This window comes from Dama dama, chromosome 22 (assembly GCF_033118175.1).
Source record: "Dama dama isolate Ldn47 chromosome 22, ASM3311817v1, whole genome shotgun sequence".
Lineage (NCBI taxonomy): Eukaryota > Metazoa > Chordata > Mammalia > Artiodactyla > Cervidae > Dama > Dama dama.
The window spans coordinates 12,065,672-12,086,010 of NC_083702.1; the positions used below are offsets into that span (position 1 = coordinate 12,065,672).

General features: G+C 54.5%; 1 protein-coding gene across 1 annotated transcript in view; it reads right to left on the reverse strand.

Annotated features, from left to right (window-relative positions):
* The window catches only part of WNT5B (Wnt family member 5B), a 79,711-nt gene extending 72,598 nt beyond the window's left edge, over positions 1 to 7,113 (reverse strand). Inside the window, exon 1 of the mRNA XM_061124645.1 lies at positions 6,804 to 7,113. The gene's annotated coding sequence lies outside the window, so the exon portion shown is untranslated. The remainder of the gene's footprint in view (positions 1 to 6,803) is intronic.
* Positions 7,114 to 20,339: the final 13,226 nt, after the last annotated feature.

Consider the following 20,339-nt stretch of genomic DNA (forward strand, 5'->3'; position numbering starts at 1 on the left):
GGGGTGGGCAGGGGGCAAAGCTGCCGCTGAGACTGAGGGCAGGGGTCCAGCACAGGGAGAACAGCATCACGTGTGCCCACGTGGACAGGATGGCAGGACCAGGCCACGGGGGAGCCTGCGACCACAGCCGTGGAGGTAAGAAGGGTGTTCACGTTGGGAAAGACACAGAGAATCTGCAGGAAAGCTCTGAACCTGACACTCACAGGTGGGACTCTCGAGCAGCTGGAGGCTCGGTCAGGAGCAGGGCTGGGGATTGTGGACTCCGTGCTTTGACATTTAAAGACTCAACCCATCTGCCACCCCCTCCCTGACCAGGTGAGGCATCACCTCCATCCTGGAGAAGGACTGGTCGCCCAGAAAGCCAATGGGGCCCCGCTTGTCAGCCCGCGGTCCCCTGAGGCCACCAGGAAGGTCTCAGCCAGCGTCCAGCCAGCAGAGGGGTTTGGTGGGGCTGAGTGGGTGAATTTAAATGCTTTGAGGTGGGAAAGCCTCTCCAGTGTGCATGCGAGCCTCCCCCAGTGCTGGCGACCACCCCCTCCTCCCCCATGTCCCCCCTGCAGGTCGGTTCTGCTGGTTCCTGGACACACCTGATGGCGAGGCCCTTCATAGGTGCTGCACCCCGTCTCACGGGGTGGATGGCCCTGGCCTGGGAAGAAGGGAGACACCCACGTGGTAACTCCCTCTGTGCATTTAAAGCTTACTTCAGATGTGATTTCACAGGGGTTACCCTTTTAAGAAAAAGACAACACGTCAAGATACTGAGTGGTTTCCAAACACAGGGGCTGTCCGGGCATCTGCTGAGTTGAAAGGACAGATGTATTTGAGATGGGGGTCTGTGAGACCCCTCCTCCCCTGCCAGGGCCCTGCTCAACCCCCAACCCTACAGCTCTGATCAGCATCCCAAGGGGGTTCTACTTTTCCTTCCCTACACGACAGCCGACCCCAAATACCCGCCCCTGCTGCTGGAACCTCTGTCCCTTGGATGTCGTGCCTGACAGGACATAGTCGACACCCGTGAGAGTCACTCCCTTCCAGGACTGACTCAGGCTGACCTAAACAGTGGCTGTTCTGCTCATGGGAACAAGGGGTGGTGGGGCTGGGCTGAGGATTCTAGGTGCCTCCCCGACAGCATCACAGTCAACAATACGCACCCCCCCATAATACCTCCAGCCCCGCAGAGCCTAGAGCTTTACAAACGCTGATCCTTTGCAGCCCTGATCCTCACCACCAGCTACTCCACCAGCTACCACACAAGAGGAACAGGAAGTTACTGTTTCCACCTACAAGTGAGGACATCAATGCACAGAGAAGCCGGGCAGGTGGCTGGCTCCAGCCTCCACTCTCTGAGCTGCCCACAGCCTGTGGACTCAGGGCAGAGCCCACAGAACCATCTAGAACCCCCACCCCATCCACCAGCTCCTGCCCCTCAGTGGGCTAGGACATTTCTAGCCCTACACTTAAACACAAAAGCTCTTCAAAGGTTTTATCACTTTGAATGCAGGTCTTATACCCCAAACAAGATCTGTATGAAGTATTTAGTAATGATCGCTCAAAGTTTCCCAGGAGAAACTTCCCAACGAGCATCTCAGAGATGATTCCAGGAATGGGGCTTGACTTCCATCAGCCTCCCTCAGTGATGGGAAACCTAACATCTCCAAGTATCTCCTGGGAGGAGAAATGGCAGGGGCCGGGGGTGGGGGGCGGGCGGCAGTAGGAACAGAGCCCGGGGTGCTCTGCAGCTCCTCTCCCAAAGCCTCCCCCCCAAAAGGAGAGCAGAGTGAGACTCAGGAGGGAACAGGGTCACCCCAAGTTCGTATCAGAAAAGCTTTGTTTGCGTTTCTTTTAAATATAAAGTGATTTTTATTATATTTTTATTATATACTGCGTAATCTGTGTGTGTGTGTGTGTGTGTGTGTGTGTGTGTTTTAGCTGTGTCGAGTCTTAGTTGTGGCATGTGGGATCCTGGGATGTTTCATTGTGGCGTGGCTCTCTAGTTGCAGCACGCAGGCTTGGTTGCCCTGCGGCACGTGGGATCTTAGCCTGACCAGGGATCAGACCCACGTCCCCTGCATTGCAAGGCAGATTCTTAACCATCTGACCATCAGGGGAGTCTCCCATTTCTTTTTATTTAAACGGCGCACTTTCTATTTTATTTTTGGCTGTGCTGGGTCTCTGTTGCTGCACGGGCTTTCTCTAGTCTCGGCGAGTGGGGGCTACTCTCTAGTTGCAGTGCAAGGGCTTCTCTTCCTGAGGAGCTTGGGCTCTGGGGTGCGGGCTTTAGTAGTTGGGGCTCCCGGGCTTACTTGCCCCATGGCAAGTGGGATCTTCCTGGACCAGGGATCGAACCAGTGTCCCCTGCACTGGCAGGCAGATTCTTAACCACTGCACCACCAGGGAAGTCCTGTTCTCATGCTTTTTGCTCCCCTAGTAACGCTCAGAGCCCACTGCACCACCAGGGAAGTCCTGTTCTCATGTCTTTTGCTCCCCTAGTAATGCTCAGAGGGAAGTTATGTTCTTGCGTCTTTTGCTCCCCTAATAATCCTGAGAGCAAACTTACTCATTGGATGTTCCAGATCACTCAGATGTGACTCGGGGCCTACAGTCTGTAAACCAAGAACTTCTCAAACTGAAGCCCAGTTTAGTTCAGTCACTCAGTTGTGTCCAACTCTTTGCAACTCCATGGACTGCAGCACTCCAGGCTTCCCTGTCCATCACCAACTCCCGGAGCTTACTCAGACTCATGTCCATCAAGTTGGTGATGCCATCCAGCCATCTCATCCTTTGTCGTCCCCTTCTCCTCCTGCCCTCAATCTTCCCCAGCAGCAGGGTCTTTTCAAATGAGTCAGTTCTTTGTATCGGGTGGCCAAAGTATTAGAGCTTCAGTTTCAACATCAGTCCTTCCAATGAATATTCAGGACTGATTTCCTTTAGGATGGACTGGTTTGATCTCCTTGTAGTCCAAAGGACTCTCAAGAGTCTTCTCTAACACCACAGTTCAAAAGCATCAATTCTTCAGTGCTCAGCTTTCTTTATGGTCCAACTCTCACATCCATACATGAGTACTCAAAAAACCATAGCTTTGACTAGATGGAAGCCCAGACCTCAGGAAATCCCCGACCGTATTAGTCAAACGGGAGTGACCTTCGAGGGTTAGCATTTCTGTGGTTCAAGGAAGCCACAGAAGAGAAGGGACCCTGGGCCCTGGCCCCCAGGTCTCCAGCAGCTGGAGACAGGACCTCCGCACTTCATCTTGGGATGCTGACTAACCACAGGGGCCCTTGAGGCCAGAGCCAGGAGCACAACCTAGTCCCTGGCTGGACCACAAGCCCTGCCTGAAGCCATGGGGGGTGAAACAGGAACCGTGTGAGACGCCCGCCGCCCTTGGTGGGGACGGCCCTCCTCTCATTGGTGGCCACCCACCCCCAGGCCTGGGCCACAGCAGAGGGATTTCCAAAATGGAACCAGCCAAAGCTGTTGGAAACAACAGCTATTAGAACTGAAAAAGGCATCCAGGGCAATCCAAAACCCACCGTGACAGGAGAGACAACTGAGCCCCCAGAGGAGATGCTACAATGCACCCCAATAAACCTCTCCCAGAAACTTCATGCAAGAACAGGACACACAGGCAGGCTGGGTTCTCCTGGGGTGTGGAGGGTTAAGAAACACCCCTGTGTCTTTAGGGCCCTGGGCTGGGCTGGCGACAGTTACAGTCAGCATGAGGGTCTCAGTCAAGGCTGGAGTCGAGGGTCCCTGTGCCTGATATTTGGGGGGGCGGTCAGAGGAGAGCCTTCCCCAGTACTGATCAGCTTCCACAAAGAGGTGAGAAGAAAGCCCCAAGGGGAGACGCAGGAAGGAGAGAGGCCGACTTTAGAAAGTCTGGAAGAGAACTTCAGCTGCACAGCTGGGAAAGACCCAGCTGCAACCACAAGGGCCAGCAAGCCTGGAAATGCTGCCCAGTGGCCAGGAGGGTGAGACCCAGAGCCAGTGGGTCAGACTGGAATGAGGGGGTGGATGCTTAAATTTAGCCAGGTAAACAGTCCCAGCAGAGGGGCTGGGAGGAGTGGGCCACCAATGCCAAGGCTGGCCAGACTGGACCAAATGTTGGGTCCGCTTTCTGGGCTCCACCAGCTCGCTGCCTGGAGTGGGCAGTCTGTCCTCCTCAGAGATGGGGAGAGGGTGATTTGTACTGTAAAAGGTGGCTCAGGTGGAAAACCGTAGGGATTTCACCTTCACCAAGTGTCCATCCCCAAGCCCTCTCCTGGGTTTCTCTGAACTGCTGGATGCAGTTTGAAGATGCTTAATAGACACATCACCGACTCAATGAACATGAATTTGAGCAAACTCCGGGAGATAGTGAAGGACAGGGGAGTGTGGTGTGCTGTAGTCCATGGGATCACAAAGAGTGTGACATGACTGAGCAACTGAACAACAATAGGAACTAGCTAGGGATGCCCCGAGGTGAGACTCGCAGGACTTCCCTGCGCCCTGTCCTCTCCCCACTGGGGACTTCTAGATCTGCTGCTGTTGTGAGGCTCAAGAGACTTGAAGGAGCCCCCAAAACAGCAACAACCAACCAACTACTGAAAACTCTACGGACTGTGTTCAGGTGTGGGGAAGGAACAGGGGGACCTGTGCGGAAGACGAAGGGGATTAATGGCAGGCTATTTGGAACAGAGCTCGGAGCAGAGAACAGCAAACAGGACAGCTCTGTGGGCTTACTGGTGTCTATTTTAGAGACGGTGAGGAGCAGCACGTCACATAAAGCCTCCTACCCTACTAGACAGGCCAGCATGGCCATCCAGAAGCCACAGAGACACCAGGAGCGAAAATTAGAACAGGCTAGCCTGGGCTCTGGTCCTCCCTGAGGAAGAGCAAACAAGAAACTCTTTGAGCTGCCACTAGAGTAACAGCAGGGTGAAATACCCAGGTGAAGAGCAAGCCCAAATTTTTTCTTTTCATAGCATATGGCTCCCAGCAATTTGGCTTAGACTTTAGGCATAGAAAAAAAGTTTTTTTTTTGTTTTAGAAAAGGGTTGTTTTCAAGCCAATCAGACCCCTTGGAGGCAACGGCTCCATAGAAAGGACCCAAAGAGGGCTCTTCTCAGACTGAGCAGACGTCTGTTCACACATCTGTACTCGAATACCCGAGAAGTTGGGGCCTAGGACTGCAAGGCCTGCAGACCCTAGCAAGTCCCACGCCCAAGGGGCAATTTTCTCTAGGAAAGGAAGGGGACTGCCCTCAGGTACTTATCCACATGCCACCTGGGTAGGTCCTTGGCTCCACAAACGTCCTCCCCTGTGCCTGCTCCACCTCTGATGGTGCAGAAACCTCTGTCCTCAGGTTTGGGACTGGACCTCCCCACAAACGCCCTGGGGCATCACAGCGACCTCAGCGTGCAGAGGTCTCTGAGCACCGCCTGTCCTTCCCAGTAGAGGTATCTCCTTCCTTGTGCTATTTATAGCCACAAATCTTCTGTGTGAAGACAGAACAGACACTATTTTGAAATGGAGGAAACCACCACTCAGCCTTCCACATCTCATGGGTCAGCAGGTCTGCCGGACCGAGTGTGCGCCTAGCAGGCCTGTGGGCGCAAGCGCAGGCTGGGTATCACTCCCCCATGCCTGAGAGCAGAGCCTTGCGCTTGATAAGTGAACAGCACACGTTAATCCACACCGGAGAGGCGGCCTCCAAGAGAGGGTCCCCGGCTTTCCCAGGGTGTGCCCACTGTCTCCAGCCCCTGTGTTGCCGTAGGGCTAGCCTCAGGAGGGGCCACCCTGAGCTTCCACCACTGCCCCTGGCTGGGTGCTGGTAATCTGGCCAGGAGCATGACTCTGCCCACTGGAGATTACCGCACCCATGCTGATGGCACGCATCACATTGCTGTCAATGGGCACTTCTTCGGCCACTAGACTGGTAACAGGATTCTCCTCCAGGTACCAGGCTGAAGCTCTGCCCGGGTGGTGGTAACTGAAGGCGGTGGCCAAGCAGCCAGGTGGCAAAAGAGCCGGGGGGCAAGCGGACAGCAAGTCCCCCAGCACAGCCAGGTCACCCCTCAGCGCCTCGCTCTGTCGAAGAAGCACTCCTGCCCCAAGCAAAGGCAACGAAAACATCCAGGAAAGGGCGCTCTGTGTGAGTGCGCGGCCAAGTATCCCCCGAGGCTCCAGGAGAGGGTGGAGAAAGGCCACCCCGCACCTCTCGCGGCCGGCGGGGAAGAGGCAGGGCGAGCAGAGGCGCAATGAAAGAAAACAGAAAACTCAGGAGAACCAGCCTGAGACCTGCTCGGGCTTCGGCAGGAATCCAGGCACCAAACTAACACTGCTCGAGGGGGTTAAAAGAATCCAGATGGAGCCTCGCCACAGTCTGGCGGGCGCGGGGCGCAGAGCCCACCGCGGAGCCCAGCTGGGCCCGAGCGAGCCGGGAAAAGAGCGCGGGAAGCTCGGGGGCTCGCGGCGCGGGGACTGCCCGGGTCTGAGCCTGTGCGCCCGGGGGCGGCTCCCCGCAGCTCCTGGGGCCCGAAAGCGGCGACACCCGCCTCCCGGAGGCGGGAACCCTTGCTACCTGCCGGCTGGGGGCGGCCCGGGCCGGCGAGAGCCAGCGGCCCCAGCTTTGTTCGGCGGCGGGGACCCCTTCCCCTGCGGGCCCCCCGGCCGCGCAGATCCGCCCCGCTCCGAGCTCTGGGTCCCTGGGGATGCGGTGGGGTGGGGCCCCTCCTGGACCGCGCCTCTCTGCTCCCGACCCTGGCACCCAGACTGGCCCGCGGGCGAGGGGCGCGGGGAAGTTGGGCGGCGGGGCGGGGGCTTACCTGCGCGTCCGCGGCTTGTCAGGCCCGCGGGCTCCCGCTCGCTGTCCGGTGGTCCGGCCCTTCCAGAGCCCGCGGGGCCCGGGTGGCCGGGGGCGCCGACTCTCCGCGCTGCGGTTCGGTCTCGCCGAGCGTCCGCCCCAGGGGTCCACCACTCGCTCCCGCGGAGCCCGAGCTCTCTACCCGGAGGGCGCCTGTGTCCGAGCCGGCGGGCAGAGGCGGGGCGCGGCCGGCGGTCGAGCGGAGGAGGCCGGGCGCTGCGCAGGGCTCGGGCCGGGAGCTGCGCGCTCCTCTCCCGCCTCGGTTGGGAACTTGGGCCCGAGTTGGCTGCGGCGGTGGCGGCCGCGGCTCCGAGTGCAGGGCCGGCGCCGGCCGGCGGGTCCCGGGCCCCGCGCTCCGCCCCGCGCCTCCTCCCCGCCCCCGCCCTGCCGCGACAACCCGCCCCCGGGGCTCCTCCCGGGCGGGACCGGGCTTCGCACCTGCCTCCGCGCCCCGCGCGCCCGCTCTTTCTCGAGCCAGACTCCGCGGCGCGCGTGGGGAGCAACCCCCTCCCCGGACATCCCGCACATCTACCTCCCACTTCGCCGGAGCTCTGCCGGGTCCTCCGGGAGCACCTAAGAACTCACTGGGCAGCAGCCCCCGGTGCAGCCAGCGCTCCTGCCGGGAGCCCCCAGCTCACATCAAATACTCGCACGCGCCTTATCCTCCTCTGGGTACCCCCAAGGAGGAGAGGACCTGTCATTTCTGGCTCACAAACCCGAGCCATTCCCTCTGGTCCTGGATCCCTGGACAGCACCCAGCAAAGCCATCCCTCGGGTGAGGACGGCCCCCGCGGCGGGAATCGCAAGAAACGCGTTTCCACAAGGAAAATGTGCGCCCTCATCACTTCTGGGACACCATTAGGGCTGAATTACTCTGGTAGTCACTGAAGGGAGTTAGAGCCCAAACAGTCACTAGAGCCTCCGCTGGGACCCATGACCCAACACTTTGATTGCAGCCCCCAAATCTGGGGAGCGTGGTACCTGCTGGTACCCCTGGGCGAGCTGCCCCAGAAGGAGTAGCCAAGGTCCCACCAGGGCAGAGCTCCAACTCCAGCCCTGGAGCCTAGTCCAGACCCCAACCAAGAGGGCCAGCATGGTGTGAGGCCCACCCTACAAGGGCTTTTTTTTTTTTTTTTTTTTAATATTCTGCACCTCCTTCCCTTCCCTTAGTAAATAGAAGGTTGCTCTGATAAAGAAATTATCTTTGAATGCAGTAGGTGAGGGGAAAAGTGGTAGCAATAATTGAAGCCTTGGGCTTTTTAAAATTAGTATCACAACAGAGTGACAGCCTTCCCCTTTCAGTGGGGGAAGGGGCTGCAGGGGGTGGTCAGAGACTGAGGGTCCAGGAACCCACCACAGTGGGCTGGCAGTAAGGATCTATTGTGCTCTGGGTTTTACAATAAGGAAAGTAAGTGTAGTTTTAGCAAATACCACGCTAATTAGGGGGAAAGTCTTCCCTGGAATTGTGCTGGTCTGGCCGGAGGTGCCCCAGGACTCTTCTCACCTCACAGTAAATGGGGTTTATGAGACCAGGTCCAGCAGCCTAAAATGAATGGCCTGTAATTGCCATGGGGCGGCGGGGGGCGGGGGGGCGCCTTCCCCAAGGGGAGCTAGTTCAAGGCTCTTTCTGTGGGGAAAGATGAGACCTGCAGGGAGTTGGTCTAACGCAGGACAAAAGCTTTGAATTCACCTTGTCAGATTACAAACAGGCTCACCTTCTCCTCACAAGAAATGGGTTCTGGGGTTAGGGTCTTTGTGCGAGCAAAGGAAGGCCTCATGCAGAAGAGAAGTGGCATGCAGCCTGGCAGATGCTGGGGATTCACTTCATACTCTCGTTTATGGAGCCCTAAACACACAGAGATGGCTAAGTGCAGCTCCCAGCCTCGGGAAGTTAAACGTTTAAAGGAATAACCACAAGAATGAGCAAGTTTGTTTGGGCCCCAGCTGACCACCCAGGGGGAGGGCAGGTGACAGATGACAGCCACCCCAGCTGAATGTCCCCCGTGTGTTCCTGCACCTCCCGCCTCTATCTTGGTCCAAGATGAGTCAACGCCTGTGGTCCAGCGAGGGAAGCTGCAGCCCCCCAGGAAAGGAGTTTGTGGCTGAGTAGCTGGGAAAGCATTCGAACGAGGAGCCCCGAGTCCTGGGCCAGGTTCCCAGGGGAAGTGGTGAGCGCCCCACTGCTTGAGTCAGCCCAGAGGCCAGCGCTGTGGGACTGCGGACGAGGCTTGCCCATGTTTTGTCTGTGATGGCTGGGTGGGGTCTCCTGCCTTCTCCCCCAGATAAAACATACCCTGACTTGGCACTTGTGGTTTAAACACAGAGAAAGCAAGTTTCTGGACCTATGGAAAAGGGTAATGGTTCCTGCTTTGTTTATTGGAGACGCTGTTCCTCCTTCCTGGTCATGCACCCACAGGCTGCCAGCCACCCTCAGAGGCTTCCTTCAAGGCAGAACGGCTAACAAAACCCCATCAGAGGGAGACAGGAGGAGCCAGCCTCCTCCGTTTCCTTAGTTCTCTGTGGCTCTCTGTCGAGGCCCCTTTAAGGCTGACCTCTGCCCCTTGGGCTGTGCACGCTGAGGGCAGCCGTCCCCTTTCCCATCGCAGCACCGGGAGGAAGAGTTTCATGGACCACGGCCGCTCTGGCGCCAGCGTCCTGATGTGAGAAAGTCTTCCACCCCACCCCAACCCAGTCTGCTTCTCTGGCCCCTTCCTAAGGGTTTATTTGGGATGCACAGAGAATTTCTTGGGGGCACCAGCCTGACGAGCCTTCGAAGCCGGGAGAAAATGGAGAAATACAGCTATAGAGCTAGAAGCCGTTTTGCCAACAGCTACTCCATGGTCTGTGCTGGAGAGTGTTCACCTTGTGCTTGTTGTCTGGATGCTTTTCTGAAAACAGGGGCTTGAAAAGTTGGTAGATTCTGACCCAAATATCAAGCTGCCATCCATAGATCCCCATAGATTACCCCCTCCAATACCCTGCCTGCCTCAGACTCACAGTAGCTGAGACATTCTGGGATGTGTGGGTCGGGGGGATACTAAACACTAGTGGCACCAGGGTTGGAAAGAGGAGAACTCTGCTATCATGGGCTTGAATCTGCCTCTGCAGTGACTTGTCGAGAAAAGTTCACAGGAGGAGGCCAGCAGCTCGAGGGAGGCCGAAGGAGGCAAGAGGATGGACAGTCTCAACGCTGATATGTGCAGTTACGTTTCCTCTCGATTGAGATCCATCTGGTGAAGACAGCCCTGCTCACTGCCCTTGGAGGGTCTCCTGTAACCACTTCTCCCCAGAGAGACTAATGTCCTCCAGGGAAAGATCTAGCGAGGATGCTGAGCAGGGGGCTCTACATCAATACCCCCGCCCCACCGACCCCGGACATCCGGACTCACTGCCTGTGTACGTGATCTTGGGCAGGAAGGGCTGTCTCTCAGCCACTGTTTCCTCATCTGTCAGGGAGTGGCAGTGAGACAGCCTGCCTCAGGGGGTGAGTACTACGTGGGGTGAAACAGGTGAGGAAACCGAGAACCACCTTTTACAGACGGTGTGCGCTGTCTGCTCAGTCGTGTTTGATTCTGTGTGACCCCATGGACTGTAGCCCGCCAGGCTCCTCTGTCCATGTGATGCTCCAGGCAAGAATACTGGAATGGGTTGCCATTTCCTCCTCCAGGGGAGCTTCCTAAGCCAGGGATCAAACCCCCATCTCCTGTGGCTCCTGTATTGGCAGGCAGGTTTTTTTTACCACGGAGTCACCTAGGAAACCCCTCACATTTGGCACACACTCAATAAAAACTACACTTGATCTTAGCCAAAAGGCCGAGAAGCGATAATAAAAACTGATAACAGTGTTACTCCTCTAAAGCAGACAGGACCTGAGTTCCTACGTGGATGGTCTAATGTGGCTCTCAGCCTCTAAACTCCTGGATTTTCATCCCCATATTTTCTCCCACGAGAAGACAGACAGAGTCCTAGAATGTTCCTTGAATGAATTACTGCTTCACAAATATCTAGAATGAGTCAGCTGAAGGTGTCATTGAAGTGAAGTGAAGTTGCTCAGTCGTGTCCAACTCTTTGCAACCCCATGGACTATAGCCTACCAGGTTCCTCCATCCATGGAATTTTCCAGGCAAGAGTACTGGAGTGAGCTGCCATTTCCTTCTCCAGGGGGTCTTCCTGACCCAGGTCTCCCACATTACAGACAGACGCTTTACCTCCTGAGCCACCAGAGAAAGTGTCACTAAAACGTGGCAAAATCCAGAGATCCCAGCATCACAGTCAGCATTCCCCGTAAAGACCTCGGGGAGCATGGAAGGGAAGCTCTCCTGGCTGGAGGGAATGAACTGCTGCAGGCTGGGCCCATAGGGCAGTGCTGTTTGGAGTCACCGTGGACACGCAGTGCTCCATCCACCTTGACCTGTCAGGATCCTCGAGTTCTGTTTCCCCTTCTTGGCTTTGACTGAGGTCCTTCTGTGTGTGTTCTGTATGGATGGGTGTTAGGAGGGAATGGGGACGCAGCGCCCGTGTCAGGGGATCTGCCCTCATGGTGGGGCAGGGGCCCTCAGAGGCGCGCACCCCCAGGTCAGGTGCCCTCAGGAGGGGGTGAACCCCATGATGGTCACCTCCTCTGCTGGGGCTGCAGTGTCCTCATAAAACGAACCCACAATGGAGTCAAAGGGGGAAGGGAGGTGGATGGCAGTGTGGGGGGAGACGGGAATCTGACTCCATGTCCATCTCATTTTGAGGGTCAACGGGAGCGGTCAAGTGTTGACAGCAAGAAATGGCAATGGGAGGGAGGCTGGAGGTCAGGGTGGCTGGAGACACAGCTCCAGCAAACAGAACTGGTAACGGCGAGGGTCTAGGTGGAAGGGGACTGAGCCTTGGGGATGATCCTGCAAGGTTAACTGTCAGGAAGTGGGGCTAGGGAGTGGGACTAGGGTCAAGTGATGCACTCTTCACAATAAGGGAACCCTGCATATGCTTGAACTCAGAAGAAAAGTGAGGTGGGTGAGAAATTCCTGGTCTTGGAATGGGGAGGGGAGGAGGAAGCCAGGAGCTCCCGGGGGTGGGGGAGGGTTGTCGGTCCAGGCCTGAGGGACCTTCCTCCCTCCTCTCAGGAGCCGTGGAGTCTTGTGATCAGAGGGTGTCTCATGGTCACTGACTCTGAAACTGCAGGTTGGGAAGTTCCTGGGGTCCTGGTGGTTTGGATTGTGGGTTTATCAGCATCTCTCAGGAAAGACTGTCACAAACACAAACTCCCAGGCTGCACTGCAGGCCTTTTGAGCAGGTGTGTTTGTGGTCTGTAACTTTTAAGCTCCCACAGGTGATTCTGATCTTCAGCCCTGTCTGAGACTTGGCCGTGTGTGGGTACATGTGTGCTCAGTTGCTCAGTTGTGTCTGACTCTTTGAGACCCCATGGACTATAGCTCACCAGGCTCCTCTGTCCGTGGGATTCTCCAGGCAAGAATACTGGAGTGGGTTGCCATGTCCTCCTCCAGGGGATCTTCCCAACTCAGAGATAGAACCTGCATCTCTTGCATCTCCTACATTGGCAGGTGGGCTCCTTACCACTAGCACCATCTGCGAAACCCCTGAGACTTGGCCCCCAAGGTCCATATCCAGTAAGCCTGAGAGCAGGGAAGAGGTGCCCTGTCTCCAGGGACCCCGGAGAATCCACCCCTATCCCCTCGAGTGGAGGCAGAGGGCAGGGCAGCAGAGGGGAACCCACCTGGTACCCTAGCCTAACTCCTGCCCACCTTGGCCTTGGGAATGCATCAACTGAGACGGGGCCCCAGTTCTCTAAATGGTGCTAATGAGGATGAGAGAGGAAATCCGCAGGTAACCCAGACATCTCACGGTGAGTAATGGTTTGCCTAAGGACCTATAATTATCATCAAAAGCATTTCTAAACTCCCGAATTCCACCCTCTGAACTGGAATGCTTGGTTGGCAGTTTCCTGGGTGAAGTTTTTGTTTGACTTGAGAAAAAATGTTTGTACCACAGGCAGGCGAAGGGTGACACAGGGTGGGAATGCAGCATCGTAGTAGACAATAGCTATGTTGGACAGTGTGAAATTTAACACGTTTAACACAACACCCTCCCCTGTTCTCTGATCTTCTTCACTCTATCTAGTGGGATAAGCCTCTGGATCCTAAGATATAACTAAGTTCAGCACCTGAATTAACCCTAGATTTTTTAAAATGTATTGATCAATGAAAATGACTCACAGAAAATAGCAATCAGTTGCAAAGTTAATTAGACTTGAAAAATTCTTCCTTCCTAGAGGCTCTTTTTCTTCTTTCTAAAAATATTTTGGTTGCACTGCTCAGCATGTGGGAGCTAGTTTCCTGACCAGGGATCGAACCCATGTCTCCTTCAGTAGAAGCTAGGAGTCTTAACCACTGGACTGCCTGGGAAGTCCCCAGAGAAGCCCTTCTTGAGACTTCACACTCTGCCCAGCGAAGACAATGAGAGAGAGATGATCAGCAAAGAGACCAAAATTCCATTCAGTATTTTAAGTTTCAAACGTGGGCCTTAAATACCGTCAGTACTAAGAGAAGATACAGATACATGCCATTGGTTTGGAGAGGGCTGGTGGTGGTGTGTGGGGGCTGACCTGAGTTTCCCAAATCTGAGTGGAGAGATCCTGGGGAGAGGGGGCCGGCCAGGGAGGGGAAGGTTCTGGCCCATGACCTCACCCCCTCCTTTATCAAACTCCTAGCCACCCTCCCCTGTTTCACTTCCTTTCCGCCTTCCTGCAGCCTCGTAACCACACCTGTGTCCCGCCTGCTGCTTTTCGCATTCGCGGGCTGTCATCTGGGGTGTGTTTTAAGCAGGAATTTCTGGGAACAAAAAAGCTCCCCAGCCCACAGCAGATTCTCCAGTGGTGGGATTTCAGGCCCCAGAGCATTTGGATGGAGGAGATGATCCTGGGCTCCGGGAGTAGGAGGTGGGGACCTGGGAGCCTTCCTAGTGCCTTTAGATCTTACCACCCAGGTGGCCACCAGCCTCCAGTCCACTTCCCAGGGCGCTTTCCAGGCTCCCCCGGCCCGGCCAGTGGCAGGAGGCCTGGAGCTGCTTGCTCAGTTTTTAACTTTAAACGTCCACCAGGGTTGGTGGTGAGGGCCAGGGTCTCCAGAGTTGGCAGAGAAGGCCCAGGTCATTGAAACCCATGCAGGCAATGCAGGGTCCTAGGATTTTTGCTTTCTGTGAGGCGTTATGAATGTGTGTTTCAAAGACGCTTCATGCTAACAGTTAAAGGGTCAGAACCAACCAGGTCACAACCAGTATTTCATTAATAAAACCCTCTCTCTTTTCACTTAGAGAACCCTGAGCAGGGACGTGATGGCTGATGACAGAGACCTGGACAGACAGAGGACACTCGCTTGCTCCAGATACAGAGCACAAACGTACTGACTTGGGGCCAAGCCCTGGCCCGAGAGCCTTTGATGTGGGGGAGACGGGAATGAATCAGGCGGCTGGCAGTTGGGCCAGAGCAGGGGTGAAGTTTCTCTCTGGGGAGCAGCTGGCTCAGAGCTTCCCGAGGAAGGGGGGCCGGAGCTGGGGGCCCCCAAGCAGGGTGGCCTGAGGGGGCCAGGGAGGGGAGCTTGTGGGCGCACTGGGAGGGCCTTGGGTCACCCTCTCGGCAGCCAAAGCCACTGGCTGGAGGAGCCCTCACTGAGCAGAGTCCTCACTGCTTGAGGCAAACAGTGCAATCTCTGCCTTGTACCCTGGGGGCGGAAGGCCAAGCTGGAAGAGAATCACCCCCAGTGAGGGAGGGGTGGCAAGGAGGCCCCTCGGCTGCCCAGGACTGGGTTCCAGACCTCTACCAGCAAGAGGTGGTCCTGAGGCTGACTGACTGGGGATGGCACGTCCTGTCCTGTCCCCATGGGAGGCCCCATTGCTGCGCCCAGCCCCCATGCTGAGACCCAGCTTCGACCGCAGGGCCCCAGTCTGACTTTCTTTCCCATCTTAGTGGGTTTGGGACAGCCTAGCGGGCTGGGAGCAATAAAGGCTGTTTTTGAGCAGCTGAACCCACAGGCATAAACTCAACTCTGGACAAGCCGTGGGGCAGCCCCCCCCCCCCCGGCTCAGCCCTTACCGCCTGCGGCGGCGACAGGAAGAAAGAACCACCTGGGCCGTGTTCCTGACTTAGGGAGATGCTCACCTGCTCCCAAACCTGGCCAGCCCTCTTCCCCCTCCAGTAGCCCCTGGGTGTCCCTCCACCCAGGTGCAGTGGTTGGGTGGGGGAACACCCTCTCCACCTCTTGAACTGCTGTTTGGGAAGCAGAGATCCTGCAGCCCAACTCTTAGGAAAACCTTCCAGATTAGGGTAGTGACCATGGTGATGAGTAAAGCAGGGATAACTGTTAGTTTTTATGGATTTTCCACTGCTGTGTGGCACCAGGAATCATGTGAAGGGACACCAGCTCGGTCAGCGTCAGGACAGCACGGAACAGTCCTAACGGAGAGCGTACCATGAGCCAAGGAATGGGACCCTCACAACTGCACTCTGACGATGCCATCCCATCATGCCGGTGAGACCCAGCCAGGCCTCGGGGACCCAGGTCAGGCCTTACCTGTCCCCAGGTGTACAAGAGCTGCTGTGGAGACAGAGCCTTCTCCAAACTCTGCCCCAACACACAGGGTCTCCATCCCAGCCCGACCATCACTCAGGGGCGGGAATCAAGCTGGCCAGGCTCTATAAATAGCAGTGGTGGTGGGGGTGGGGGTGGAGGGGCTGGGCTGGAGACCGTGGGAGAAATGCAGAAGATAAAGTGCTTTTCTTTGTAATCTGTTCAAGCTCACAAGGAGGCAGGAAAACAATTTCCCCGCAAACTAAGAATCAAGGAAAGTCCAGTTCTCTCGCCGCCGGTGGCTGGAGACTCGAGGCTTTTAATAAAACAATTCTGGGACGATGCCTGTAGGTCCAGGAAAGACCCCTGAAGCTGCTCAAGCTGGGGGGCAAGAAGCTGGGTGAGTCCTTAAGCAGCATGGAGGCTGTTTCGTCTGCGGTGGTCTCGAGTCCCCCCACCCCCACTTCCACCAACCAGAGGCTGCCAGGAAATCAGACCCATGGGATCCCAGGGTGGGGGGCTCCCTCTAGTGGCCCCTCGGACCCACTGGCAGCTGGCCCCTGGGATCTTAACCCAAGTAGTGAAGGAAGCAGAGGTTTGGACACCTGGCAGAGGAGAGGCTGGTTCCCTCCCAGGCATGAAACCCGGGGATGGAGAAGATGCATCTGGACCCCGCGCTCACGGCAGTGTCCTTCACCAGAGCGCAGAGGTGGAAACAGCTCGGGCGCCCGCTGACGGATGGGTGGATAAACAGTGGTAGAAACACAGTGGAACGTTATTCAGTCTTAAAAAGGAAAGAAAGCTTGACTCAAGCTACAGAATGGATGAAACTTGAGGTCATTGTGCTCAGTGACTTAAGCCAGACACAGAAGGACAAATGCTGTGTGACTCCACTTATGTGAGGCCCCGAGAACAGTCAACACGCAGAGAGGCAAGGAGCAGAGAGGTTACGGGGGCTGGGGCAGGGGCGGGGTTTCAGCCGGGACAGTGAACGTGTCTGGACCCAGATGGCTGGACAGCAGTGTAAATGCACTAAACACTACTGGATTGGACCCTTACAAATGGTTACAATTGTAAATTTCATGTTATTTATATTTTACCATAATAAGGAGAAAAAAAAAAACAGGAAAAAAAAAAAAAAAAGAGAGGGAATATGTCCATCCACTCTTGTGGGAAAAAAACACACCTTCTTCCAGAGTCCTAAAAAGTTTGCCAAATGACCCAATTTGTGTTGAAATTTCCTGGGTTTGTCTCTGCCTAGAATGAAATCTAGAGTCTTAAAATTCACTCAGTTTGGAAGAATAAACTGGGAAGAATTTCTGTACTTGAATATAGTTGGAGTAATCAAGACAGCATGGCCTTAGCGGAAGGACACAGACCAATGGAACCTGGGAACAGACCCACACAGACACTCTCAAATGCTGTGACAAAGCTACTTCAATGGGAGACGAACAGTCCTCTCAACAAGAAGTGCTGGGGCCACTGGACGCCCACAGATTGAAAATGGCCTCAAGGTCATTCAAGAATCAGGATGTCATCCCCCCTGCCACTAGGAACACGCCAATGAATTCCATAAGGAGGTATCACTAGAGACCCACGAGAACAGTTGAAATAGGAAGCTAGATCTCTCAGAAGTTGCTGGCAGGAATTCAAAATGGTGCAGCCACACTGGAGAAGAGTCTGGCAATTTCTTAAAAAACCAAACATACACTTACCATACAATCCAGCAATTGCACGCCTGGGCATTTACCCCAGAGAAATGAAAACTTGTGTTCCACAAAACCTGGAAGTTCACGGCAACTCTATTTGTAACAGCCCATAGCTGGAAATGGCCCACAGGTTCTTCAACATGTGAACAAAATGTGGTCCATTCAGACTATTTAGTGACAGGCACCACCTTGCAGGGCAACCTCATCAAGCCCTGGAACCCAGCCGGGGGCCAGAATTGTGACCAGGGGAAAATTCTGGTATTCCCAGGTCAGGGGTCAGCAGACCATACCTCAGGGGCAAATCCTGCTGCTGGCCCTTGCATGACCTGTGAGCTGAGAACAGCTTCTACATTTTTAAGTGGTTGGAAAAAACTGTTTGAAGAGAATAATATTACATGAGATATGAAAATTAGATGAAATTCAAATTTCAGCATCTATCGTTTCATCAGAAGACATACAGTCCACAGCTGAGCAGAGACTACGGGTGGCAAAGCCTGCAATCAAGACTTCCTACAAAATGAAAGTGCGGGGCCCATATTTTAAAAAATGGTTAAGGGACTTCCCTGGTGGTCCTGTGGGTAAGTTCCCCAATGCAGGAGAATTCTCCTGGAAGAATACTGGAGTGGGTTGTCATTTCCTCCTCCAGGGAATCTTCCCAACCCAAGGATCGAACCCTCATCTCTTGCATCTCCTGCATTGGCAGGCAGATATTTTACTGCTGAGCCACTAACTGGACTGGTCACCCCAAATTAGACTCATTTTCTTTCTTGATGGGATAATCTTTTGGAGTGGGGGGGTGCCATGGATGTATGGGTGCACCAGCTCTTTCATTCAGGCAGTCACCCCACACTCACCCCAAAATATCAGAGGCAGTCTGTGACATCCCTTTTCTTCGTGAGGAAGTCAAAGTTTTAAAGTGCTAATATTTTTGACTTTTCTTACTTCTCAGATATCATGATAACTCCTTTGAAACTGCTCCATCAGCCTGGTAGTTGGGTTGAGAAGTTGTGTTTGAACATTATCTCCAAGTTATTTGGACTTTTTTTCCCTCAAGTCCTTTAAAGGCTATGTGTGAAGTTCAGTACATAGTGGCACTGTTCTTGGATATAGTAATTCAATTTGGTACAAACCTAGGAAGCAGAAACAGTTCCACAACAGGGCGAATCTCTGAGGCTGACTTTTATGCTTTGCAATTGCTGGCAATTTGAGAATCCCAGTGAGCATCACCACTCTTCTGCTGTCTCCACTGGACACCAGCTTTTTAAATAAAATGCGAGATGCTGCCTCCACGGGTGGCATCAGTGGGGTATCCGCACCTGTTTGGATCTTTGCTGTTTCTGGTACCACAGATTTATTCCTGCTGTGGTAGGAAGGGCTCGAAGTGGGTCCGGGCACAGCCTGTGCCCGGCCTCTAGTGAGTAGACCTTGGGGAAGAAATGTCCTTCTCTGCCAGTGGACAAGGAGGCTCCTTGAGCAGGGGCCATGGCGGGAAAAGGCTCTAGGTGGCGTGTGATTCAGGTGGGGCTGGGACCCCAGCGTTGGAGGGAGCCCAGGCTGCAGGGCAGAGACGGGCACTGCCCCCAAGTGGCTGTGGACCCCTGACTCCCACGTTTAGGAATGTTTCCAGACTTCCTTCTGTTTAAAATGAAGAGATTGGACAGGCTTTTTTTTTTTTAATATATACTTTATTTAGTTAGTTTTGCTTGCACTGAGTCTTGGTTGCTTTGTGCAGGCTTTCTCTAGCTGTGGCGAGTAGGGCTACTCTTTATTGCGGTGCATGGGCCTCTTATTGCAGTGGCTTCTCTTGTGCAGCACAGTCTCTAGGGCATGCAGTCTTCAGTAGTTGCAGCAGTAGTTGTGGGCTCAGTAGCCGTGGTGTGCAGCTCTAGTGTGAGTGGGCTTCAGTAGTTGCAGCTCGAGGGCTCTAGAGTGTGGGTTCAGTGGTTGTGGCGCATGGGCTTAGTTGGTCTGCGTCATGTGGAATCCTCCTGGACCGGGGATCGAACCTGTGTCTGGTTCAGTTCAGTTGCTCAGTCACATCTGACTCTTTGTGACCCCATGGACTGCAGCACACCAGGCCTCCCTGTCCATCACCAACTCCCGGAGCTCGCTCAAACTCATGTCCATCGAGTTGGTGATGCCATTCAACCATCCCATCCTCTTTCGCCCCTTCTCCTGCCTTCAATCTTTCCCAGCATCAGGGTCTTTTCCAGAGAGTCAGCTCTTCACATCAGGTGGCCAAAGTTTTGGAGTTTCAGTCTTTCTAATGAATATTCAGGACTGATTTCCTTTAGGATTGACTGGTTTGATCTCCTTGCAGTCCAAGGGACTCTCAAGAGTCTTCTCCAACACCACAGTTCAAGAGCACCAATTCTTCAGCACTCAGCCTTCTTTATGGTCCAACTCTCAACATCCATACATGACTACTGGAAAAACCACGGCTTTGACTAGACAGACCTTTATCGGCAAAGGCAGATTCTTATCCATTACGCCACCAGAGAAGTCCTGGACAGGACTGTTTTCAAGATCCTTTCCAGCTGTAATCACCTACAAGTCTATAAGGAAGAATTTTCTAACATAAAAATCTACTCAAACTGGCAGCCTGAGAGGGTAAGGGGAGCTGTGTGTAGTCCAGGGGGCCCTGTAAGAAGAGGGGCATTTGGGTGACCCCTTAATAGAAAGCAGGCTCTCTCTACTTCCTATATGAAGTGAATTCCTCAGAGGGTTTCTGCTCTAAACCAAATAAATCTAATAAAAGGTAGTTTACTCAACCTCCTTATGCCCTCGTCCCTGTTTGGAAAGTGGAGGAAGCAGGCAGGTGTCCTTTAGGGCAAACAAGAGGGGGCAAAAGACTGGCTGGGCAGCCTGGGGCTGGGTGGGGGGAGCCTTGGGGATGGGCCAGTAGGTGCTGCCAGGACACTGTCAATATTCCAGAGACCTTGGTTCAAACTGGGGCCAGGGCTGAGCAAGGGAGAGGGGAGTCCCAGGGTTGCTGGGCTCGGGAAGCAGTGATTAGGCGGTAGATGGGCCTTGGTGCCTGGTGGACCAGCTAGGGCTTCATTCTGAGTTAAGAGGAAACTTGAAAGCCTAGAGAACAACAGTGCCCAAGACAGCAGGTGTTTGCTGTGGATCAGCCTTTAAAATTAAAAGAAAAAAAAAAAATTTGTGTGTGGTTAAAAAATATGTAAATAACATCTATACTTTTAACTATCGGTAAGT